The sequence below is a fragment of the Carettochelys insculpta genome, chromosome 21, assembly GCF_033958435.1.
Source record: "Carettochelys insculpta isolate YL-2023 chromosome 21, ASM3395843v1, whole genome shotgun sequence".
In the NCBI taxonomy this organism is placed as follows: domain Eukaryota; kingdom Metazoa; phylum Chordata; order Testudines; family Carettochelyidae; genus Carettochelys; species Carettochelys insculpta.
Genome location: NC_134157.1, coordinates 60,832 through 68,745, shown reverse-complemented (window position 1 = coordinate 68,745; position 7,914 = coordinate 60,832). Strand labels below are relative to the sequence as shown.

Below are 7,914 nucleotides of genomic sequence, written 5' to 3'. Positions count from 1 at the left end.
ATCTAACTGAACAGTTTCTGAAGGTATTTGAACTTCCTCCAGTTTCTTTTGCTGCTACTTCAGCAGAAACCCTGACCCACTGCTCCTGCCATGTCAGGGGAGAGAGCGAAAAGAAGCTTTGTAGGGCTGCATTTAGCAAAACCCTTGCTGGTCAAAGTACTTTGCTTCCTTGCCTTTAAATGACCCACAGTCAATGGTTTCTTCCCTGCTGGGGGACTGATGCCCAATTGAGCTCGATCTTTGATCCAAAGGCTGGGGACCAAGAACTTAACAACCTCCTAAGCCCAGCACCCCAGGGCAGGGAAGGTCGTATCCAGGGTGAGATTGAACCTCAGCCCAGGGAAGGCTGGTAGCCGACGTTCCCATCTCAGACTAGTCTGCCGACCTCACACCCGTTCTCAACCCAACCCTACAGCCCCCTGCGGCCACTGTTCCCTTCCTTCTGCCCCTCGCTGCTCCCTGTCTCTTCTCCTAGGGCTCCACTGACCCCCTTCTGTCTCCCCAGCCCTGTCCTGTCCGTGGCGCTGCCAGGGCCATGGGCCAGTCACCTGTCACTATTTCCTGCCTGAGGGGGTGGGAGGTGGGGGCAGGGAGAGGAAGAGGCAGAGAGTGGCAGGGCCTGGGAGAAGAGGCGGCGGAGTGGGGCACACACACAGCAGAGCAGGACACCATTTCACAGGCACAGTCGAGGGGGTACCGGGGGCACCCACTTGCCTGGAGCTTTGGTCCAAGCTACCTAAAGGCAGCAGCAGCCAGTCGGTGTCCAGAGCTGTGAGCAGGGCACAGCCTCAGCATTTCTTCCAGGCCCAGACAGCCTTTCCGTGGCAGGCTCAGCCTCCCCTGCCTCGTGCGTGTGCTGCCACATGCAGCCTTTGCACAGAGCGTCTCAAGGGGTGTGCAGCTGTGTCCTCTCGTGAGGGGCTTGTGAGACACTGCGAAATAGTCACCGGGCCCAGGCCTGCCACCATCTGCAATACAAAATCGAAACAACAACCTGGCTCCCACTTCACAGGGGGACTGGGGGGGTCTCCGTGCTTAGCCATGTGGTTCAGCATCACACCAGCCCCCTGCTGTGGGTCTGTGACTGTGACCCCAGCTCCCTGCACTGTTGAAAAGTGCACTCACTTCCTGTTACTGAACAGGGTTTGTGACTGGCCTCTTCTATTTCTAAACCACCTGGGCCTGGGTCGGCCCCTGCGGCTCTGGGGCACCTACGGCTCTTTAAGGAGCTGTTTGGGGCTCCGCGTGCTGGCGCTACTGAGTCCGTGTGCGGCTCTGGAGGCTGCTCTGCTCAGCTGCTCTGTTTAAGCAGAGCTGCTGAGCACTCAGCTGTGCTGGGGGAAACCAGCAGGGCAGGGAGCCCCAGAAGAGGGAACTGGGGCAAAGTCAGCCTGCAGGAAACCCGGGGGGAGGAGCGGCCGAGCCTGCCCTGCCGGAGCTGCGCAGCCACGCGGAGAAGGTGGAAGCAGGGCAGGGGGAGCAGCCGCAGTGCACAGAGCTCCTCGGCTGAGCCAGGTAAATCCGGGGGCTTGCGGGGGGCGGGTTTGGGCCTGAAGGGGTTAAGCCTGGAGCTGTGGGGTGGGTTTGTGGCATGTGGGTGGGGCTGGGGCTGGGTGTAACTTAAATTTCTCACGGGTACCAATGCCTATGTGAGCGCTGCTCTGAAACCAGGGGTCACAAAAAGTCCAGTCTGGCTTCATTCGCTGTTTCTATCTGTCTCCTAAGGACGGTGCCGGGTTCACAGGCCCTGCGGCTCTTGAAGGATTCGTTTTGTAACTGAATTGTAAAAATTGGCCCTTCTCACTATTTCGGTTACAGACCCCCGGCCCGAGCCATGAGGGAGATGGTCAGACGGGGGGAGGTCGCAGGGGGTGGCCAAGTGAGTCTGTCGCTTCACAAAAATCAAGCAGTTCTGAAGCACCTTAAAGACGAACAAATTCCTGTGTTAGGGAAAGAGCTAATTGGTAGTTTCATTCACTGTCAGAGCTGTACTATTGCTTCTGAGAAAATAATTCGCTGTTGTACGGCATTATGGGGAGGAGATTAAATGTTATAATCTTGTCGCAGAGAATTTTGCTCTCCAGGGCTATGTCTACACGTGCCCCAAACTTCGAAATGGCCATGCAAATGGCCATTTCGAAGTTTACTAATGAAGCGCTGAAATGCATATTCAGCGCTTCATTAGCATGCGGGCGGCAGCCGCGCTTCGAAATTGATGCTCCTTGCCGCCGCGCAGCGTGTCCAAACGGGGCTCCTTTTCGAAAGGATGCCGCCTACTTCGAAGTCCCCTTATTCCCATGAGCTCATTGGAATAAGGGGACTTCAAAGTAGGCGGCGTCCTTTCGAAAAGGAGCCCCGTTTGGACACGCCGCGCGGCGGCAAGGAGCGTCAATTTTGAAGCGCGGCTGTCGCCCGCATGCTAATGAAGCGCTGAATATGCATTTCAGCGCTTCATTAGTAAACTTCGAAATGGCCATTTGCATGGCCATTTCGAAGTTTGGGGCACGTGTAGACACAGCCCAGATGCGTCAGTTATGTTAAAATACTGAATAGCCCTCGTGAGGAATTAAAAATTAAATTAATAAAAATTAAAAATTTAAAAAGCAAAAACCTTTTAAAAGTGAGGAAGAAGGGGCCTCTGGAGGAGCGTTTCTTTCTGGAAGATCCCTGTGGGCCACACGTCGGCACGTGTATTTCAGAGTCTGCAAGAGCCTTTTCCGGACTCTGAATTATGCTCCATATGCTAATGAGGTGCAGGCAATTTACATCTGCTCCTCATTAGCATCTTCTGGACAGCTCACTACCATGCTGCTTCCGGAAGAAGAGGCACATGCAGACACAGCCGCAGGATCCCCCCAGGCAGGGGCTGCACCCACAGGCTGTCTCTGCTCTGACACAGCCCTGGGCAGGGCCAAGGTCTCAGTGTGTGACTGTGCAGGGCAGAGGGAGTGGGAGGGCGGCTGCCAGTGGGGAGGGTGGCAGGTGTGGGGGGAACCCAGCCAGGGGTTATGGCTCACGGAGGAGGGGAAAAGGGCAGTGGGGAGGTCAGCAGGGTCTGAGAGGACAAGGGGATCAGGGCAGTGAGGAGGGGTGGGAGAGACAAGGTCTGAGGGACACACTGCAGGGGCCCAGGACAGCTGGCAAGGGGCAGCCGGGGCTGAGGGGACCCCTAGCTGGGCTCAGAGCAGTGGGGGATGGGTGACAGAGGCTGAAAGGGGAGGCCAGGCTGGTGGGGGAAGGGAGAAAATCTCATTCAGGGGCCGTGCAGCTGCCTGTTGCTCATTTCCAAAAAGGCCCCTTATGAAGCCTTTCTCCATGGGCCAGCCAGCTCTGTTGGCCAGAGCATGGTACTAATACTGCAAAGGTCACGGGTTCAAGCCCCATGTTGGCTATTGGAAGGTGTTTCCCTTTACCTGTCTGCTCTGGACAGGAGACCAAAAGAGCTGAAGGAACCAGGCTGAGAGACTGGCAGGGAGTAGCTCAGAGTCACCACCCCAGCCTCAGGGAGGGGCTGCAGAGTGGGCCTGGGCCAGGTGAGGATCCCCAATTTCCCAATGCTGCAACACACCTCATCCTGGAAGGGGGAGCAGCACCACCAGCACCACTGCCAAGGGCCCCAGCCCTCTCCAGCAGCTCCATTGGCTTTCTCTGGTCCCCTTCTCCTCTTCAGCCTCAGAGGCTCCCTCCCTGCACACCTGCTGCAGCAGCACCACAGGCCCAGGTAACTCACCACTGGTGCAAATCCCTGCCTGCATCGCTCCTCTTCTCACACTTGTCACTGCCTCTTCCTTGAGGTCCCCAGTCGCTGCTGGAGGTGGAGTGCTGAGGTACAAGGAGCAGGCACCAGCGGAAGTTCAGTGAGGAGCAGCATTGGCCATGGGAGCTCAGGAGAGGGGCAGAGAGGTGCATGGGATGGGAGGAGCGGGTCTCTGCACAGGGGGAGTTGGCTGGCACTCCCTGGGCAGGGGTGCAGAGCTATGAGCAGCAGGTGGGGAGGCCTGTGGGGAAGAGAGGAGAGAGCAGCAGGCTGCTGGGGCAGAGCTCAGGGGAAGAGGCAGAGCTGGGAGAGGAAGAGGTGTCATGGGAGGAGGAGGAGCATAGGTGGCCTCAGAGGGAGCAGGTGAAGCAGACCAGGGCCCCTCCCACTCCTAGGGAGCTTCCAGCGCTGGCACCAGCCTCCCCATTGCAGCTGTCACAGCCCACCTGTGTGCTGAGTCTGCACTGCCCAACCACCACCAGCACCAGCAGTGCTGTGGGAAAAGCTGTCTGGTTGGCAGGGCACTGTCTGCACCAGGGGTAGGTCAGTGTCCCTCTTACTCAGGAGGGGGTGTGGGTTTTACAGCCCTGAGTAACACAGTGACACTGACCTGGTTCTCTAGGCTTTGCAATGAGTCACCCCCATTGGGAGTAAAACTACTCCAGCCTCTGCCTGACAGGATCCAAACACCACTGAAGCCAGGCAGGCCCTGGGGTGGGCTGGCAGGAGTCAGGTGTGGGCAGATGGCAGAGCTCAGCTGGAGCAGGCACCATGGTTTGGTTGGTGAAGAACCTGCCGAGTAAAGGGGAGATCCTTTGTTCAACCCCCCAGTGGTACCCGCCTGCTGGCTTCAGGGACACGTGGTGTTGCCCCTCCCAGAGGACAGGACACGGGGCCAGATAGACATTTGGCCTGACCCACAATGGACATTTGGATGCTTTACATGGTGCTGACAGGCACTGACCAGAGAGGTGCCTGTCTCCTTTTGCAGTGTGAGTGCCCTGGGGTGGCACACTGTGCTCCAAGCAGCACCCAGAAACCCCAGAGTCACCACTGCCACATGGCATGAGATGTGTGACCTGGACTTCCCAATGTGCTGGAAATTCCCAGCAAACCTCTGGCAAAGACCAAGGGCTGACACTGCAAGAGAGGGGTTTGTGGTGAGTTTGAGGGACAAAGACACCCAGGGGATTGCCCTGTGCAGGTTCATATCCTGCCAGCTACAGAAATGCTGGAGTCCTGGTGGCCACCACTTGGGTGCTGAGCACCTTTGTTACCAAACAAAGCCCCAGGTGGTCTTGTTATTACCCTCTTGATACCTCTATGCTCCCATCTCACTGCACTTCTTCAAGGAGTTCCCTCACGCACCACCTGGGCTTTGCTGAGAGCCACCGACCCCATCCCTGGCACCTCTCTGCCTGGGCACGTGGGGATGGGAGAACTGCAGGCGAGATGCCATGATCAGAGACAGCAGAGTGTGGGGGAGGGAACGAGTCCTGGAGGAAATGACCCACACTCCTGAAGGGAGGGAAGGGACAGACAGACAAAGGGGTGAGAGCAGTGTTCCTTTTAATTTCATCTTTCCATGTGCAGAATAAATCTTATGTGCACGAAAGCAAGTGCGGATGGGCACCACCAATAAAAACACTCGCTGCCAGCTGTGGGTGCTCTGCTAATCAGCTGGGCAGCATTTGAATTTCTGCTCCATGGCCACTCAAGCACTCAGCTTATAGGAAACACTCGTGAGAAGAAAACGCTCCTGGGAGCTGCACTCTCTCATGCTCTCAGTGATGACAGCAACCCACTGAGATGCGGGTGTAGCTGCACTTTGATGAGCCACTGATCCTGAGCCACTTCCAGTGAGCTGTGACAGGTGAGCACACCTGAGAGCCGTGCTGAGGCTGCTCCCGGTTATGCAGGATCTGGGCCGACAGGGAAAAGTGGAAATGTGACATTGTTGCTCCTTTTGGTTCTCCCATAACTTTACTCGGCACAGTTAGGGTCTGGCCCCCTGGAGCTGAGCTGGGGATGGTCTCCAAAAGGGGTAAGTCCCCCCCAAGGAGTGGGTAGAATGAAGAGCTCTTCAATGGCGCTTCCCTTAGCTGAGACTGGCTCGACTGGGGCTGAGCCGTCCCCGGCCCATCTCAGCGTGGGGATTTCTCCAGAGGGATACAGGCACAACAGAAAGTTCCTCACAGGATGGGAGCTCTGATCTAAAGCCCAAGCGAATTGCAGGCAGACAAAATCTGCCAGCCCTGCCCAACACAGCGCTGGAGGCTGGAGTGGTGGCAGTCGGATGGGGAACAAGGGGAATATAGCGAGGGACAGGGATTTGTGCAAGTAGCAAACCCAGGCAGCAGTCAGGCCCTGCTGGGTGTGCCCTGTACCTTGCTGCAGCGATAGGAGATGATTTGGACCATATAACAGCCACAGACATTCTGGATGGAGCCAGCCATGCTGGACATGTTGACGACGGCCACCTTGCTGCAGCGCAGCCCTCTCTGGGGGCTTCCCTGGGCAGCCTGCTTCAGCAAGGGCAGGAAGGCCTGGGCAGCGGGGAGAGCAGAGCAGCCGTGGGATCAGAAAAGGAACCAGAGTTCTGCTCGTGAGACCGGGCACCAGAATGCGGGGGTCTCTGCTCTTCCCACTGATGCCCAGCCCCCGGCCAGGCCAGAAGCAGGAGCCTCACCCAGGAAGGTGTGCGGAGCCATGGATCCTACTCATACCCTGGAGAGGCCAACAATGATCCCCAGTTCAGCTCCCTGCATTCACAGTCTTCATCCAAGGCAGATGGGGGGGGGTCTTTGGCTCCCCACTGATGCCCACATGGGTCTTGCCATGGTCCACCTGCAGGTCTTCAGCAAGGAGGATTTCTCCAGGCAAGGGTACCCCTGACCATGGCACTGGATGGTCAGGTACACACCCCACACGGCACACACATCCGTGACATGGGGAGGGGCACCAGACACGACCAGGAGCCCCACGACCCCGGCGGACCCCGACCTGCAACTGGCCAGTCACAGCCCCAGGCCCTGCTCAAAGGTTTCACACAGAGAAAGCTGTAAAGTCAGCCCCACCCCCAGGGCACAGTGATTTGCACTGGGCTTGTAATAAAGCAAAGGGGTTGTGTGGAGGGTCACAAGTGGGACTGAAGGGCAGAAGGAGACAGAAAGGCAAAATGTTCTTCTCGTTACACTGCATCAAGCACTCCCCCTGACGAGCTCCAGCTGGGGCAGCGCAGCCCATCCCCCCTCTGTGAGAGACAGGAGATAACTGTGCCCCACAGCTGGGCCCTCCTCGCCCCACCCCTGGGGTGTGAACAGGGAGAAAGGAGGGAGTGGGGAGCACAGAGTGAAAGTGAGGGGGGGACTCAGGCTGAGGGAGCAGGGGACGGGCAGGACTCCAGGCTTTGCTGGTGGGATCCTGGCACTGGGGCAGGTGGGGAGAGAGGAGGGTAGATTGGTGGAGTCCGACCCACACAATGCAGAGGGGACAAGAAATGAAAGGGGGTTTTCATTCCTCTCATCCTCACTATCCTCTCGGCGGCAACTCCAGCTTCCCTCAGGCACAATGTCTGTGCTGGGGAATGGGAAGGGGTGGCTGTGGGCATCCATCACAGTGGTTCACCCCACAAAAGCTCAGCACTTGATAAATTAGGTTGGTCATCTTTAAAGTGCTCCAGGACTGCTTTTTGGTTGAAGAGACAGACTTATGCAGATACCTCTTTGTCAGGAGCCACAACTCAAAGAAAGGGGGCACCATGGCTTAGCTGGCTAAAGCACCTGTCTTGTAAACAGGAGATCCTGGGTTCAACTCCCAGTGGTGCCTTGGGGCCCATCTTTGGTGATGTTTTCCTACATCTGTGTGGGGAACAGAAGAGCCCTCCCTTGGCAATCCCAGTCATTGCTGGGGAAGGTAAAGGCTGATGGGAGAGGGGCATTGGGAAGTAGTCCAGGTACAGAGCAGAGCTCAGGCAAAGGCACCTGGAACTGGTGTTGGGAAGGTGACTCCTCTGGCTGCAAGAAGAGAGTCTGATCCTCCCAGCGCTGTGGCTCTCTGGGGCTGTCTGTGCACACAGAAGGTGACAGTGGGGCAGGGCAGGAGAGGGAGAGTTACTCTCCTCTCACATCCCTTTGTTTGTCACTGACAAAACCCAA

The 7,914-nt window shown here is 57.2% G+C and overlaps 1 non-coding gene across 1 annotated transcript; it reads left to right on the top strand.

Annotated features, from left to right (window-relative positions):
- The first annotated feature begins 7,511 nt into the window (after positions 1 to 7,511).
- Positions 7,512 to 7,585, top strand: TRNAT-UGU (transfer RNA threonine (anticodon UGU)). Its single transcript has one exon. It is a non-coding gene; the product is annotated as a tRNA-Thr (tRNA).
- Positions 7,586 to 7,914: the final 329 nt, after the last annotated feature.